At 41.8% G+C, this 18155-nt stretch overlaps 1 protein-coding gene across 1 annotated transcript in view; it reads left to right on the top strand.

Moving 5' to 3' along the window:
• The window catches only part of LOC126284157 (ras-related protein Rab-35), a 105802-nt gene extending 91507 nt beyond the window's left edge, over positions 1-14295 (top strand). The window contains exon 6 of the mRNA XM_049982880.1: positions 11944-14295. The gene's annotated coding sequence lies outside the window, so the exon portion shown is untranslated. The remainder of the gene's footprint in view (positions 1-11943) is intronic.
• The last annotated feature ends 3860 nt before the right edge of the window (positions 14296-18155 follow it).

The raw sequence follows: 18155 nt of genomic DNA, 5'->3' as shown, positions 1-18155 counted from the left end.
ATCTTTGCTGTGGGTGGCCCTGCATATAGAAGCAGCACCTGGCCCTTGTTGTTGTCTTCTAGCTGAAGTCCTCCTCCTCCTCCTCCTCCTCCTCCTCCTCGCCGCTCATCTTGATGGTGCATCTAATCTGTGTTTCAGTGCAGCCATTCTTCTGGAAGGTTTTCTTCAGGTGTTGAATCTCAGTAGATAAACTGTCTTTGTCACATAGCCATGAGCTCTGCAGAAACGGGTAGTGAGCACAGATTTCCATTGTGCTGGATGATAGCAGCTGTTGGTGTTGAGGTTCAGGTGTGTGTGTGTGTGTGTGTGTGTGTGTGTGTGTGTGTGTTTGTTTTCGTTTGGTAGACAGTGTGTCCTAGTGTTCTGTCCATTTTCTTCATCAGGATATCAAGGAAGGGTAGGCACCCATTTTCTTCTAATTCCGCTGCTGCAAACTGGGTGGACAATGGCCTCCAGTGAAGGCCTTAGGGATTTCTTTTTTGTTTTTCCTAACCATTTCAACCAGGGTCATCTTGTGTTTGCATAAAAGTGTAATGGCCAGGTTGAATGTTGGTGTACCAGTTGTCATTCATTAGCTTTCTTCCCGATCCAGATAGCCTGGCTATGAGGCATTCAGTCGCATCAGATGGGGAGTTGCTCTAGTAGAAAACTCCTTCAGGTTGCTTTCTGACATGCACCTCCATGCAGAAGTTGTAGAACACATCGGCATTGCACGTGGCAAAGATCTTGATACCGTACTTGAACGGCTTTGTCAGGATGTGTTGAATGAAAGAGCATTGGTCATGGAAACTCTATAGTTTCTCATCAGTCGTAATGTTGCTATCAAGGATATAACTCTCCTGGCAGTTCTAGTTAAAGTCGTCGAAGACTTCACGGATTGGACAGTGTTATTACTGTGCACCCTGAGCCTGTCAGGTACTGAGATCGTCAAACCGGAGACAGTACAGGAGGAATCTGACTCAAGTCATGGTCATCATCAGGGGAAAAGATCTCAACACTGGTCCCATTGGTGGACCAGGAGCTTGCCAGGTTCACTTGTCCAGGTTTGAATCCTCCCATTAGATAGAGAAGCACAAGGAGAGTCATGACCTCAGGTTTGTGTGTCTTCCCATTCAGACTACCTGTCTTGATCTTGTAGTTTTCAGTACACGCTCTGCCTTCTTGTAGGAGTAGTCAACAATGATCTGGACAATCCCTATTGTAATGAAAAGGCTGAGGGCTTCATTGGGAGTCTTTGCATTTCTCATGGGTCCCGAAGCTTCTTTAATGATGTTCCAAAATCTGATTCTAACTACTGTGAATCTGGAGGATTCTTCATCCACTTGCTGACACCATTCTTTCAGAGATAGAAGTCATCAGATATTATCATGTCCTTTGATTCCATCATTGCTAGCATACTCATTTGAATAGATATTAATCACTCTCTGCTATTTGACCATCAGACACCTTACCCCCACCCTCCTTGTTTTCCAATAGCTCTTTCAGCCTAGCATTTTCCCATCCATATAATGTCTAAAATACAATATAATATGCTTAATTGCAATATGTTGTTGTTGGGGTCTTCAGTCCAGAGACGAGATTCATCTCCCAGTACCTAGAGCAACCTACATCCTTCTGAATCTGCTTAGTGTAGTCATCTCTTGGTCTCCCTCTACAATTTTTACCCTCCACGCTGCCCTCCAATACTAAATTGCTGATCCTTTGATGCCTCAGAACATGTCCTACCAACCGATCCCGTCTTCTAATCAAGTTGTGCCACAAATTTCTCTTCTCCCCAGTTCTATTCAATACCTCCTCATTAGTTAAATTCTTCTGTAGCACCACATTTCGAAAGCTTCTATTCTCTTCTTGTCCAAACTGTTTATTGTCCATTTTTCACTTCCATACATGGCTACACTCCATACAAATACTTTCAGAAAAGATTTCCCGACACTCAAATCTGTACTCGATATTCACAAATTTCTCTTCTTCAGAAATGTATTCCTTGCCATTGCCAGTCTACATTTTATATCCTCTCTACTTCGACCATCATTAGTTATTTTGCTCCCTAAATAGCAGAACTCCTTCACTACTTTGTGACTCATTTCCTAATCTAATTCCCTCAGCATCACCCAACTTAATCCGACTACATTCCATTATCCTCATTTTGCTTTTGTTGATACGAGGGCTGCTATATATATTTCTGGCCTAATAATGAAAATACGAATATTTATCAACGAAAATGGTTTATTGTTTTTCAAAATATTCTCCATCAAGATTCATACACTTTTGCATGCGCTCAAACCAATTTTCGAAGCACTTTTTCCACTCCGATTGAGACACCTCCAAAACATGGTTTTTGAATGCTGCAACAGCATCTTCTGGCGACGAAAATCGTTGACCACGCATTTTTTTCTTGATGTGTGGGAATAAGAAGAAGTCATTGGGTGCCAAGTCAGGGCTGTACGGCGGATGACCCATCACTTCGACGTTTTGGCCGGTCAAAAAGGCGCTGGTTTGAGCCGATGTGTGACAGCTCGCATTGTCATGGTGCACAATGATTCGTCTTCTCTTGTTCATTTTTCGAATTTCTCCGAAGACTTCAGGCAAACAAATGGTGGTGTACCACTCAGAATTGACCGTCCTACGTTGCTCAAGCGGAACAGTCGCCACATGACCAGTTTTGCCGAAGAAACAGGTGACCATTTGCTTCGAAGTGCTGCTTCCACGAACAACTTTCGTTGGATTTGGCTCGTCTTGGAAGACCCACACGGTCGATTGCTGTTTTGTTTCGGGCTCATACGCATAGATCCATGATTCGTCACTTGTGACGATCTTATAAACGTCTTTTGAAGCACCGCGATCGTATTTCTTCAGCATTTCTTTACACCAATCCACACGAGCTTTCTTTTGAGCGATTGTCAAATTGTGCGGGATCCAACGAGAACAAACCTTTTTTAGGGCCAGGTGTTCATGCAATATGGAATGTATGCTGGTGGGAGAAATGCCTAGGCATGCCTCTATCTCACGGTATGTCACATGACGGTCTTGCATTATCAGTTCACGTACGGCATCGATGTTTTCTGGCACAACGGCTGTTTTTGGACGACCTTCACGGAATTCGTCTTTGAGCGAGCGTCGGCCACGATTGAATTCGTTGTACTAGTTTTTCACAGTGCTATAGGATGGTGCTTCGTCGCCATACAAAGATTTAAGTTCATCGATGCACTCTTGTCGTGATAATCCACGTCGAAAGTTGTGAAAAATGATCGCACGAAAATGTTCACGAGTTAATTCCATTTATGTGCAAATTTAATTTCTTCAAGACCCAGTAAAAGAAAAAAAGATTGTCGTAAGTCAAAAAGTTCTGAGTACATTTATGCTAAAAAATGGCAAACTTTCCGATGGAAATGTCAGATTGCACCTGGCAACACTTAGTGTTGCCTAGGCCAGAAATATATATAGCAGCCCTCGTATTCGTCTTATACCCTCCTTTCAAGACACTGTCCATTCCGTTCAACTGCTCTTCCAAGTCCTTTGCTGTTTCTGACAGGATTACAATGTCATCGGCGAACCTCAAAGATTTTATTTCTTCTCCATGGATTTCAACACCTACACCGAACTTTTGTTTCCTTTTTGCTTGCTCAATATACAGATTGAATAACATCAAGGATAGGCTACAACCCTGTCTCACTCCCTTCCCAACCACTGCTTTCCTTTCATACCCCTCGACTCTTATAATTGCCATCTGCTTTCTGTACAAATTGTAAATAGCCTTTCGCTCCCTGCATTTTACCCCTGCCACCTTCAGAATTTGAAAGTGAGTATTCCAGTCAATATTGTCAAAAGCTTTTTCCGAGTCTACAAATGCTAGAAACATAGGTTTGCCCTTCCTTAACTTTTCTTCTAAGATAAGTCATAGGGTCAGTATTGCCTCACGTGTTCCAACATTTCTACGGAACCCAAACTGATCTTCCCCGAGGTTGGCTTCCATCAGCTTTTCCATTCGTCTGTAAAGAATTCGCGTTAGTACTTTGCAGCTGTGACTTATTAAACTGATAGTTTGGTAATTTTTCACATCTGCCAACACCTGTTTTCTTTGGGATTGGAATTACTATATTCTTCCTGAAGTCTGAGGGTATTTCGCCTCTCTCATACATCTTGCTCAGCAGATGGTAGAGTTTTGTCAGGACTGGCTCTCTCATGGCTGTCAGTAGTTCTAATGGAATGTTGTCTACTCCGGGGGCCTTGTTTCGACTCAGGTCTTTCAGTGCTCTGCCAAACTCTTCACGCAGTATCGTATCTCCTGTTTCATCTTCATCTACATCCCCTTCCATTTTCATTCAGCACACCATACACCAATTTTTAAATCGTGTAACGGCTTTTGTATTATGCCATGGGGGATTCTCTGTAGCTGAGCGTCTTGTGTTTTGTGAATTAACGTAACCCGAGAGACGAAACCAAGCTTCGTCTATCGAAAAAAGGAGGAATATATCAACATGTCCCCCAGCAACATGTACCAGCAACCAAGTACAGTAATGTGTACTCCCTTGTCCACTTCTTTTATTTGCTGAATAACACTCACAGGGTAAGGTTTCATTTTTAAGCCATGAAAGAGGCATTGACGTGACCTGCGAGATATTCCACATTGCTGTGATAATCGTCGTGTTGACTTGTAGGGACTACTTTCAATGTGTTGCATCACGATTGCTACAACTTCAGGTGTACGTACAATCGGTGCCTTATTTCTCTTTGAATTAACAACAATGCCTGTCGAACACCACTTTCTCACTAGATCCTGAATCATTGGTTTTGCAGGAATATTACTTTCAGGAAACAACATCCCCCCCCCCCCCCCCCCCCCCCCCACCGCCCTCCGCACCAGGGGGGTCCACAACTCTTTTTGTGGCCCTCCTTCCTTTCCGGGCTGCACACCTTCCTTTTCTGCATCCTTCTCCATCCCCCATCTTCGCCCCCCCCCCCCTCCCCTCACCTCTGGCTCTTTCCTTCCTCTTCTCCCCCTCTGGCTGGGAGTATGGTTTGTGCCTACGTCCGGAGACGGACGCTCGTAAATGTAACGCATTCTTCGCCTTCTCTGCTTGTATGTCTTCATCCTTCCTTTGTCCTTCTCTTTTCCTTACCTCTTCTCTTTTCCTTACCTCTTCTCTTTTCCTTACCTCTTCTCTTTTCCTTACCTCTTCTCTTTTCCTTACCTCTTCTCTTTTCCTTACCTCTTCTCTTTTCCTTACCTCTTCTCTTTTCCTTACCTCTTCTCTTTTCCTTACCTCTTCTCTTTTCCTTACCTCTTCTCTTTTCCTTACCTCTTCTCTTTTCCTTACCTCTTCTCTTTTCCTTACCTCTTCTCTTTTCCTTACCTCTTCTCTTTTCCTTACCTCTTCTCTTTTCCTTACCTCTTCTCTTTTCCTTACCTCTTCTCTTTTCCTTACCTCTTCTCTTTTCCTTACCTCTTCTCTCTTCCTTACCTCTTCTCTCTTCCTTACCTCTTCTCTCTTCCTTACCTCTTCTCTCTTCCTTACCTCTTCTCTCTTCCTTACCTCTTCTCTCTTCCTTACCTCTTCTCTCTTCCTTACCTCTTCTCTCTTCCTTACCTCTTCTCTCTTCCTTACCTCTTCTCTCTTCCTTACCTCTTCTCTCTTCCTTACCTCTTCTCTCTTCCTTACCTCTTCTCTCTTCCTTACCTCTTCTCTCTTCCTTACCTCTTCTCTCTTCCTTACCTCTTCTCTCTTCCTTACCTCTTCTCTCTTCCTTACCTCTTCTCTCTTCCTTACCTCTTCTCTCTTCCTTACCTCTTCTCTCTTCCTTACCTCTTCTCTCTTCCTTACCTCTTCTCTTTACCCTTTTCTCCACTGCGGCGTTTGAGACCTCTCTTCTTTCCTTTCGCTTTCATTGTTTTTCCCTTTCTCTTTCTTCCTCCCTGTGCGTGTCTGAAGGCCGACCCAGACATTTTCGTGCGTAGCCGGTGATGGGTTAATGCATAATTTCCCACCCCGGGTAGACAGGTACGTACCGCCTGGTAACGGCTAGGCCCAGGGAGGGGTGATTACCCGAGCTGATACCTTCCGAAAGTGCTGATTGGTCCCTCTGTCCGTTTGTCGGGAGGGCCCCCACAAGGGAGGAGCGCGCCATCGGAGATGCCGGTAATCATGGGGGATTCTTCCGCAATGGTTTCCTTATCCTCCACTTTGTCTGCTCACAAGCGTAAGTTCACTGAGTCTCAGCCACAGACAGTTCTTCCATCGTTGACACATTTCTTTGTTGTTTCTCTGTCTGACGAAGGTCACGACTTCTCCACGGTCAACCCTTTCATTATTCAGAAAGATGTCAACGCAATTGCAGGTCCTGTAAAGTCTTGTTCCAGATTACGGAATGGCACCTTGTTTTTAGAAACAGTCAGTGCCCTCCAGGCACAAAAATTGCTGCGTACTTCCCAGCTCCACACCTTCCCTGTCCGGGTTGAAGCGCACCGCACTTTAAATTCCTCACGTGGAGTCGTTTATATACACTCCCTCGAAGGGTTGTCTTACGAGGAAATTCAGCACTACCTGTCTGAACAGGGCGTAACGGCTGTTCATAGAATTATGAAAAGGGTTGACATGAACATCGTTCCAACCTGTACTGTCTTCTTGACATTTGACAAAGTTCAACTCCCATCGAAAATAAAAGCGGGCTATGAGATAATTTCCGTTCGCCCCTATGTCCCAAACCCTACGTGTTGCTATCGGTGTCAGCGGTTCAATCACACCAGCGAGTCCTGTTCCAACCTGGCCAAATGTGTTGTGTGTGGCAAGGATGCCCATGAAGGTGCTTGTCCACCTCCATCCCCTCGTTGCATCAACTGTATGGGTGACCACGCTGCTTCCTCTCGAGATTGCCCCATTTTTAAAGACAAAAAGCTCATTCAGGAAATCAGAGTGAAGGAAAAGGTGTCGATCTTTGCTGCTCAAAAATTATTCGCAAGTCGAAAACCCACTGTGCCTCAGACAGGAAAATACAGCACTGTCCTTGCCTCTCTTCGGCCAACAGAGGAGGCGGCCACGCAGACTTATTATCTCACCTTCAGTGACACGGTCGTCAGATCGGCCAGCACAAAGATCGCCCGTTCAACCTCCCCACTTTCCCCTGCTCACTCTATGGCTCACCCTTCATCGGGTTCTGCTAAATCTCGATCCCAAAAGTCAGACACCCGGACTTCAAAATAGAGCATACTCGTGAAGATTTTTTACGTACCCCAACTTCACAACCATCGGTTCCTCCTTCATCTAAACATTATGTTTCCAAGCAAGCTAATAAGAAACCTAGTTCCTCTCCTTCTCCGCCAAGGCGTGTCTAATCTACAGCACCACCTGGCGGTAATCACCCTCGGTCGTCTTCTGTGTCGCCGAGACGCACTGCTGGTGGCCGATCACTGGTGGCAGGAGATGCTCCTGACCAACCTATGGATCAGGATCTTTTGCCTTCGGCTAAGTGCTTTTTCACGCTGTCGGTCGCAAGCTCTGAGCAGTCACTGAGTTGACGGCAACCTTGGCCACATTCTTTAAGTTGCTGTCTACTCTGTCCATTATCCAATGAAATATCCGCAGCATTCGAGCCAATCGGGATGAATTGATGATCCTCCTCCGATCCTGCTCGCCGGTCATCTTCTGTCTTCAGGAAACGAAGCTGCGTCCCCACGACCCCTTTGTCTTCCCCCATTTTCAGTCAGTTCGATTTGATCTCCCCTCTTTTGAAGGCAGTCCAGCACATGGAGTACTCATGATTCTTCTCCATAATACTCTCCATTATCACCCAATCCCCTTAAACACATCCTTCCAAGCAGTCACTGTCCGTATTTCCCTTTCTGGATACACCTTTTCTCTTTGTACTGTATACATTCCATCGTCCACATCAATGGTACGAGCTGATCTCCATCTTCTTGGTCAGCTTCCACCCCCCTATTTGCTGGTTGGGGTTTTCAGTGCCCACCATCAGCTTTGGGGATCTCCACATCCATGTCCGCGTGTGTCACTATTGCTAGACGTCTTCCACCAAGCGGATCTTGTTTGCCTCAACACTGTGGACCCTACATTTTTGTCTGCCTCCACGACAAATTTCTCTCATTTGGACCTTTCGGTCGGTACTGTTCCAGTAGCTCGGCACTTCAAATGGTTCCCCCTTGCTGATTCACACTCGAGCGACCACTTTGCATGTGTCCTTCGATTGCAGCCACAACTGCCATATATGTGCCCGAGACGCTGGAAGTTTGCCCAAGCCGATTGGACACTTTTTTCGTCTCTAGCGACATTCGATGACCGTCACTTTCCTAGCATCAGCCATGAGGTCACTCATATTGCAGATGTTATTCTTACAGCTGCAGAACGTTCAATACCACGCACCTCCGAATTGCCCCTGCGCCCCTAGTTCCTTGGTGGAACGAGGCATGCCGTAACGCAATACGTGAGCGGCGACGTGCTCTTCGCGTTTTCCGCCACCATCCTACTTTGGCAAACTGTATCCGCTGTAAGCAGTCCTGTGTGCGATGCCGTCGCGTCATCCGCGATAGCAAGAAGGCAAGCTGGAAATTCTTCACTAGCTCAATTTACAACTTCACTCCCTCCTTGGAAGTTTGGAGTTGGATTCGACGGTTATCTGGCGCGTCTAGTTTCTCCCCAGTTTCTGAGCTCACTGTCGCGCATGATACGTTAGTGGACCCCGTCGCAATTTCTAACTCATTGGGTCAACACTTTGCTGAGATTTCGAGCTCTTCAAATTACCCACCAGCGTTTCTCCCGAAGAAACATGCAGCGGAAGTGCAACCTGTTGCTTTCTCCTCTCAAAATCGCAAAAGCTATAATACTATTTTCTCCATGCGGGAACTCCAACATGCACACTCCTCTTCTCGCTCCTCCGCACTAGGACCGGATGGTATCCACATCCAAGTGTTGCTGCATTTATCATACCCTAGTCTGCATTACCTCCTTCGCCTTCATAATCAACTTTGGACCGACAGTACTTTTCCCAGACGATGGCGGCAACCTATCGTCGTTCCTGTTCCGAAACCTGGAAAGGACAAACATCTCCCTTCTAGCTATCGCCACATTTCTCTCTCCAGTAGTGTATGTAAGGTTTTGGAGTGTATGGTTAATTGCCGTTTAGTTTGGTGGCTGGAGTCCCATAGTCTTTTAACACCTGCCCAATCTGGTTTCCGAAAGCATCATTCTGCAGTTTACCATCTTGTTGCTCCTTCCACTTATATCATGAACAATTTTCTCTGGAAACGCCAAACAGTAGCAATATTTTCTGATCTAGAGAGAGCATAGGATACCTGCTGAAGGACAGGCATCCTCTGCACACTGTTCTCTTGGGGCTTTCGAGGTCGGCTGCCACTATTTCTATGCGAATTTATGGCAGAGCGCACATTTAGAGTGCGGGTGAACACTACTCTCTCCCGTACTTTCTCCCAAGAAAACGAGGTACCCCAGGGCTCCGTGCTAAGTGTTATGCTGTTTGCCATTGCCATAAATCTAATTATGGACTGTCTCAGGCTCCCTCTTTGTGGACGATTTTGGGATCTTCTACAGCTCTCAACAGACCAACCTTCTTGAACGACGTCTTGAAGGCTGTCTCGATCGCCTCCACTCTTGGAGCATAGAAACAGGATTCCGCTTTTCTCCCAGTAAGACCGTTTGTGTTAATTTTTGGCATCGTTCGGAGTTTTTTTCCACCTTCCTTACATCTAAGACCTGCCAACCTTCCATTTTCGGACATCGCTAAATTCTTGTGTCTTATGTTTGACAGAAAACTGTGCTGGTCCTCCCACGTTTCCTATCTTTCGGCTCGCTGTCTGCGATCCCTCAACACCCTCCGTGTCCTGAATGGTACCTCCAAGGGAGCAAACTGAGTGGTCCTTCTCCGCCTCTATCGCGCCTTAGTGTGCTCGAAATTGGACTATGGAAGCACAGTTTACTCCTCTGCTTGGCAGTCTATTCTTCGGCGTCTCGACTCTATCCACCACCGTGGATTACATTTAGTGTCTGGAGCTTTTTACACCAGCCCTGTGGAAAGCCTTTATGCTGAGACTGCTGAACCTCCGCTGTCCAATAGGCGAGCAGTCCTACTGAGTTGTTACGCTAGCCATCTGTCTTCCATGCCTACTAATCCGGCCTATGACATTTTTTTCGACGCCTCCTTGGATGTAGGGTATGCAGGCCGCCCTTCCTCCCTACTACCACCTGGAGTCCACTTCCGTCAACTGCTCCATCTCTTCCCTTCCTCTTTCCTAAAACCTTCTTGACCACGTGGGGTACAGCACCACCTTGGCTCCGTCCCCAGATCTGCCTGCTCCGTGACCTTTGTCAATTTCCCAAGGATGGTACCCCTTCACTTGTTTATCGTCGGGCATTTGCTGCTCTATGTGCACAAATGAAGGAAGCCACATTTATTTACACTGATGGCTCGAAAACATCATTAGGTGTAGGGAGTGCCTATATTGTTGGAGAGACCCCAAATCGATTTCGGCTTCCCGACCAGTGTTCGGTTTATACTGCGGAGCTTTACGCTGTTCTCCAGGCTGTCCAATACATCCGCCGCCAGTAGCGGATACAGTATGTTATCTGTTTAGCTTCTCTCAGCTCTCTCCTCAGTCTCCAAGCTCTCTACCCTGTCCACCCTCTGGTCTACCGGATTCAGGACTGCCTGCGCTTCCTCCACTTCGGGGACATCTCGGTGGCATTCCTCTGGCTCCCAGGACACGTTGGTATCTGTGGAAATGAGGCGGCTGATATAGCAGCCAAGGCTGCAGTCTCTCTTCTTCGGCCAGCTATTCGATCGATTCCCTTCGCCGATCTATGGAGTGTTTTATGTCGTCGTGTTGTTCTTTTATGGCACGCACATTGGTTGACACTTCCCCATAATAAATTGTGGGACATGAAAGCTCTTCCATGTGCTTGGACTTCTTCCTCCCGAACGCATCGTCGGGAGGAGGTAATTTTAACTAGACTCCGGATAGGGCACTGTCTTTTTAGCCATCGACATCTTTTAAGCGGCGATCCTCCCCCCACTCTGTCCCCACTGCTTTCATCTGTGGATGGTAAGACACCGTTTAATTGAGTGCCCCTATTTTACTCCGTTATGCGCCCGTCTACAGCTGTCACCTGATATATTGTCCAATTTAGCAGATGACACGCGCTCGGCCGATCGCGTTCTCGAGTTTATTAGTGCCAGTGAGATGACGTCAGTCATTTGAAGCTCTTTTTGGGGAAAACTAAACCCTTCTGTAGTGGATTTTTAAGCTTTCCTTCTGCTTTTAGTTTCTCCCATTCTTTGAGTTTCGTTCCCATTGCTGCTGATTTCCATTTTCGTTTTTTACCGTTTCCTAAGCCACAGACCGGGCGCTAATGACCATAGCAGTTTCGCGCCAAAAAAAATGGTTTCAGACCGCACATACTCTTCAACAATGAATACACGTTCTTCAATGGAGTAAGGCATGACAATGATGTACACGGTTTATATCAACTACTTTCCGTATGAACTACTCAAACAATATTGCTGTTGGAAGGTGACAAAGAAACCAAAAAAGCTAGTAATGCTACTCACGCGCATGCACATTCTGGTTCAGACCGGTTTTATGTGCGCCACTCTGTAGTTATTTGGTAGTGGATATCTGGGTTTTTAGCCTTCAATATGGGAGTGAGTCATTTCATGTGATTCAAGATCAGGTAGTACGTTTATTTCAGCATAACAAGTTTTATTATAGCAAGTCTTGATCAACTTGGACTGTGAATGCTTTTCTTGCATCACCCCAAGAACACTGGTTGGCCGTGCTGCATTTTTTCCACCCTGCCCACTTGCCGTGGTGAGGGGGTGATGTGAAAAAAGAATCTCCAAACTAAAATACTAGCAAACCGTTCCTCTTCAAATAGCTATCTTTAAAAGCATTTCAGTGAATAAATGTTTTTTCCATTTCAGGTGTACATTTTTGCCTGGTGTGGAGCAGAAAACTTCAAGAATGTTTCGAGGAGTGGAGCAGAGTGTGCAGAACAGCATTGAACAGATTGCTCTGTCAGCACTGCTTTCTTTTCCTTAAATTTGATGTTTGGTGTACATATTACATAAAAATCGTATCAAATCAAGTTTTTCCAACCGACGAAAATGTCCTTGAGGAATTCAACTGCAGCTAAGGATTGAAGTGTGTGGTGTTTCGTCATTTTGATTCGCTACATTGGGTCAACAGTCGTAGGTTCTTTTCACCCACAAATATTTATAGAATGTCTGACAGGATAATCATTGAGTGACAGGAGTGAAAAATAAGCAGAAAAGACACATTGTTTAGAGAATACTCTTTAGAGTGAAACTGCGTGCATGTATGGATGGTGTGCATGTTGTACATTTGCTTCGAGTGTCTGAAATTATTCGAAGTTCTGTAACAAAAGTATTTTCTAACTATAAGTGAGGAAATTCGTGTATGCATGTCTGCATTTATAGATGTTGCATAATGCCAAATATGAAATATGTTGTCATTCTTAATTTTCTGCATGTATTTGAAATCAAGAAATCATTGTATTATATTTCTAGTTATACACTTTGGTATTTTTACATACATTTCTATGTATTCAAATAATTTACTAATGTATAGGAAAAATAAAGAATATATTTTTATTTATTTTTCATGCAATAAATTTTGTATTGTATTAGTATTCTATAAATGTGAATGAATTGTTGCAGATGTAAGGCATATATGCCTTGTTTTGTTGTGTAGATAAGTCAGAAGTTCTTAAAAGCATTACAGTATTGCGAATGTTGTAATTCATTGATGATGCATGAAACAAAATTAAATATTTTAAAACAAGTTGTCCTATTATTTCATGGAATTTGGATACAGTTACAGGGTACCAATAGTTGTCAACAACAGATACTTCATAGCATCATCAGCTTTTCTCTTTACCTCTTGCTGTCAGTGAATACTATGTGAAGAGAGTCCATTTATAAATGAGTGTTAAATGTTGTTGAAACCCGTATTGTATTTCATATTTAATTACATTTTCTAAGTACATTCCAGTTGCAGGTTTTTAAATAATTTTCCAAGGTACACAAATTCCAGTGATATGGTGTTTTTGTCCCAGTATTTGTTTACCAGTTGCAGTTGTAGTACTTTCATTTTCACATCTGAAAGTACGTTGTTACAGATGTGTTGCAATAATTAACATATTTGTAAGCAGATTTGACATACACAGTAAAAAATGAAATGAGTACTCCAGACTCTTTAATTAATAGCAATGTAGACAACAGATTAGTTGAGATGAAAAGATGTTTCACACTGTTGCTGAGAAGTATTTTTTTTAACATAGCTGTTTTGCTTTTATGCATCTTCAATTTTTAGCAGATTTATAGCAACTTCCATGTATTAATTTAATTATTTGTTTATTTGCAGAAGACCCTGTACCTCAGTATGTATCTTAAATGTTACCAGTATACTGAACTTTGTAGTTTTGCACTTGAAAGCCTCTTACAACCATGCATTATGTTGGTGAGGGGATAAGATCATTTTGCAGCAACAGTCATTGATGTGTTGGAGACACAAAATTAGTATATGAAATATAGAGCAAATTTTTTCGGGTCTGTTTTATACATCTGGGATATGAATTTAAACACTTTTTTTCCTAAGACCACTTGTAATATTAGAATTAAAAAGAGTTTACTTTTTGACACAAAGTATATCATCACATCCCAGCATACTATACTTCAGTTGTGACTTTTTACGTGTGAAGATGTGCTAATGAAACAAAGGCAAAATCATTGTTTCATTGACTTTATTTTAAAGATTTCTCCATTTATGAAAATAACTTTGAATAGTAGTTCTTTTTCTTTTTTTCATACTTAACTGGGAAAAAAATTTAAAACTGAGCATACAGGAGTAACTAAATGTTATTACAAACTTGACTTTCATAAATCGTTTTGGAATAATTTAAAGTAGAATTTCTTTGCTCTATGTACATGTATTGTAAGAAATAATGTAACTGATACTGTTTCAAATACAAGTGCATATCAGGTCGTCCAAATGTTTTAAAACAAATTTGATCTTGACAGTTTTTGTATTATTGTAATGTGTCAATCGTGTGTTGATCTGGCTGTAAAGACAAACAAATCCACAGTGTGAAATATATATATGTATGTATATATAAATGTGCATATTATATTGTATTTTGATATTCATGTCCATTTTGCTTTCCTGCAGAGTAATGTGAGCTCACTGTGAAATGGTCCCGCTACCTTGGGAAGCATTCCAATTACTATTGATCTTAAAGATTGCATCGAATATTATCGGCTCTTACAGAATTAAGCATGTGTTTCTTTGTGGCTGGTTAAGGAATGCTTAACCTAAATTCCTTTAAATGTAGGTTGCTGCAGCTGGTCTTCCTATATGTATAAGTTGCAATAATAATCTGCAGAATTATGACTCATCGTTTCTTCATGAAAAATACAAAACATTTTCAAAGTCCAATTGTTCCATCAACATCAGCCACACGCATTCAACTGCCATTCCAACTTCCCTCCAAAACCCATCTCCTCCAAAGAACAAACAATTGACAAAACATTAGCATCTTTGGAAATGGAAGATTAATGATGTTACCACTAAAATTAATATCGATAATTCTGTCACACTAGAAAATGCATAATAAGATTTAACAATTGGCATAAATCTGAAAGTAGACATAAGATCTGCTCATAATAATGGGAAGGTGGTTCCATTTCAATACCCCCTGAAGAGCTTTTACTACTGTCAGTTAGTGGAAAAATCTTCTACAACCAGCAGGTGGAGTGCATGTGAAATCTGGAAAAGTAAGAAAAAATGCAGATTGAATTGTGTGCAGCGCATTGTCAAACATAAATCATAAAAACAACATTAAAATGGTGTTAAGCAGCTATTAATGTAGAAATACAAAAAGTGTAAGCACAAAATCCTACATAAGTTTTAAATGGTGTGATGCACCAATCAAATTAGTAAACGAAGTATATGAGAGTCATGTTGTGTGAAACACAATTAACAACATAAATTATGAAACTATATTAAATGGTGTTAAGCACCTGAACAAAAGAAACCAAAATGCAAAAGTTACATGAAACTAGTAAAGTGGCATGAAGTAGTTCATTCTACAATTCTATAAGGAAACTGTCATAACACAATACCATAAAGTTTTCCATACATTGGTGTGACGCAATGAAACATATTTTATCAAACAAGTTAAACAGTGAAAATTTATTAGAATTAATGTAACAGGAGTTATAAGTATAAACGACATTGTAAATTACTGACAGAATTTTTGTCTTTGCGTAAATTCACTTTTACCATAGGCCAGATCTCTTGCAGAGAGGTGTCTGCTCTCAAATCTGGTCCTTTTATATTAGCTGGTCTCAGATATATTACTGTCTTTTCAGTTCCTGAAACTAGTTTTATCAGGTTCCATTCCATTTTAATATACTGCATGCACAATCATTTAAATCAGTGTCCTTAAACTTTAAGATTACATGTTACCTATCTATCATGTATCATCCCTCACAGTATAATGAATTCCTCCCCCCCCCCCCCCCCCCCCAATAATGTCTTTAGTCCTGGCATGAAATCAGACTAGCCAAATCCAGGTATGCATACAAATATAAAAAATACATTAACCAAGATAAATGAAAATAGTTCTCATTCTGACATGTCCTCCTCAGTAATTATGGAGGAGTCAAATCCAGGTATGGTATCAAATAGCTAAGTCAAGACAATCACAACACCGCAAATTTAAATAGCTTGCTCTACTCATCTCTACCAGATTTTTGTGTAAACAGTACAGACAGTGTAAATGTGGGTTTATTGTAAATACACACGCAAATGAACCAATTCTAACAAGTAAAGAAAACCTCTAGTGATATCATCCAATGTCACTTCAATCTCCCCCATCTGCTGCTGTCCCCCAGGATCGAGTAGCAATAATATTCACAAAACCAAGGCATAAGTAAGATCATCCCTTCATAATATCATCAAATAATTGTAGTATATGCCAAAATATGCATGGAACATGTAACAATCAACAATTCATCTTCACTATAAAGCAGAGTGTTCAAGCAAGCATAGAATCATGAAGATGTTGAAAAGCATCGTCCGAGTCAAAATTCCTGATGGATTTGTCAAATATCATAAGCTGATGTATAAATGTGAAACACTTTCTCCATCAATCTACATTCTCAAATTCTCAATCTAATTTGTCTCAGTACTGAAAAGAAGTTTTCAAATGCATCACTCACAGATTTTTAAAAGACAAAATTCACCACTTTCAAATATATTCAAACAACAACAACAACAAAAATCAAATGTGTCAATCTGTATATGAGTGATGTGGTACTGAGGTGTAACTTTGATGCATATGGTTTAAGCTGCACTATGTTTCTCATTTCAAACACTTTCCTGGATCTAGGATAGAAGAGTCTGTACACATTGGGATGTGGCATTTCACTAATTTCAAAAGGACCTATATAAATATCAAAAAACTTTATCTCCTTATTTATAGCTTTTGATTTCTCATAACTTCTTGTTAACACCAGGTCACCAACTTTGCACTGAATCACCTTAACATATTTGTCATGATTTAACTACTTGCTGTGATACATCTCCATATTTCTCCTCACAATGTCTTCTACCTCAGCAGGAGACAACTCAGAACACTTGGGAAACGTAACTAGTTCATACAATAAATTAGTTGTTTTTTTATTGTAATGTATCTCATAAGGAGTAAATCCAGTTGTGTGTTGCAGATGGTTGAGAACATCCTCAAATTTGGTTGAGAACATCCTCAAATTGTGTTACATATGAGTACCAATTTGAATGATCTTTGGAACAGTAAGTCCTACAAAGCCGACCAATCTCACACATGTATCTTTCAGTAGTATTGCAAGATGGTGAGTAAATAGAAATGCAAATATATTTGATGTTGTGATCTGTCATAAACTGTTTCCATACACGTGAGACGAACTGGCTTCCATTCTCAGACAATACAGCTTTAGGTTTGCCAGCATTGGTGAAATAATCGTTTTCAAAACATTGTATAATTTTCATATTGGTAGCCTTTTTCAATGGATACAACTTAACTAATTTACTAAACAAATCATTCATGACAAAGATGTAACTGTATCCTTCTTTGGAACGAGGTAATTGTCCAAAGAAGTCAACCCCAACAGATTTACCTTTGGGTATGATGCTCTTTAAAACACCATTGTGGCACTGGTTTGTTACCTTTACTCTCTGGCATCTATCACAAGAAGCTAGCCAACACTTTACTCTCCTGGCTATATTATTGAAATAAACCTTTTCTTTTAGCTTTTGAGTGCATTTCATACTACCACAGTGGCCAAAACTCTAATGTATAAACTTAATTAGTAATTCTGTGTGGTGTTTGGGCCAACATAGCTTCGAGTTATCAGAGTCTGATCTGTCTCTCCTGAACAAAATATCCATGTGCACCTGATAATACTGTCCAACTGTATCCTCACCTTTCTTACCGAGTAAGCTTTTCACTAATTTCAAGTCCTCATCTTGGTTTTGGTGTCTCTATAATTGTTCACAAATTTTTCTAATTTCTCTCTCACACTTTACTCCCTTAATAAACATAATTCTCAAGTTCTTGTCCTGAATCTCAACATTCTCCTGATCATTACCAACTGGCAACCTAGATAAGGCATCAGCAACACAATTTTGCTCACCTTTGGTATGGGCAATAGTGTAATAAAATTGCTGAAGAAATAATGCCCAGCGAGTGATCTGGTTATGGTACACCTTACATTCCTGTAAATAGCTCAGAGCTCTGTGATCAGAGAATACGACTACTTTCTGTCCAGGGAGATAGTTCCTAAATTTCTTGAAACCCTACACAATTGCTAGCAACTCTTTCTCAGTGACCGTGTAATTCCTCTCATGCTTAAGTAAACTTCTGCTTGCAAGACTTAGTGCACATTGTTCCATCTGACCATCAATCTCCTTCTGCTCAAAAAATAGGCACCAAGTCTATAATCACAACTATTTGTCATAAGGCAAAAGGGTAAGGAAAGATCAGGCCTACATAGAATCGGACTATTGCAAAACTGTGTATTGATCTCATCAAAAACTGTTTGACATTCTGTAGACCATTCCCATAATGTGTTCT

This window comes from Schistocerca gregaria, chromosome 8 (genome assembly GCF_023897955.1).
Source record: "Schistocerca gregaria isolate iqSchGreg1 chromosome 8, iqSchGreg1.2, whole genome shotgun sequence".
NCBI classification, from domain to species: Eukaryota; Metazoa; Arthropoda; class Insecta; order Orthoptera; family Acrididae; genus Schistocerca; species Schistocerca gregaria.
This window is presented reverse-complemented; position numbering and strand designations above follow the sequence as displayed.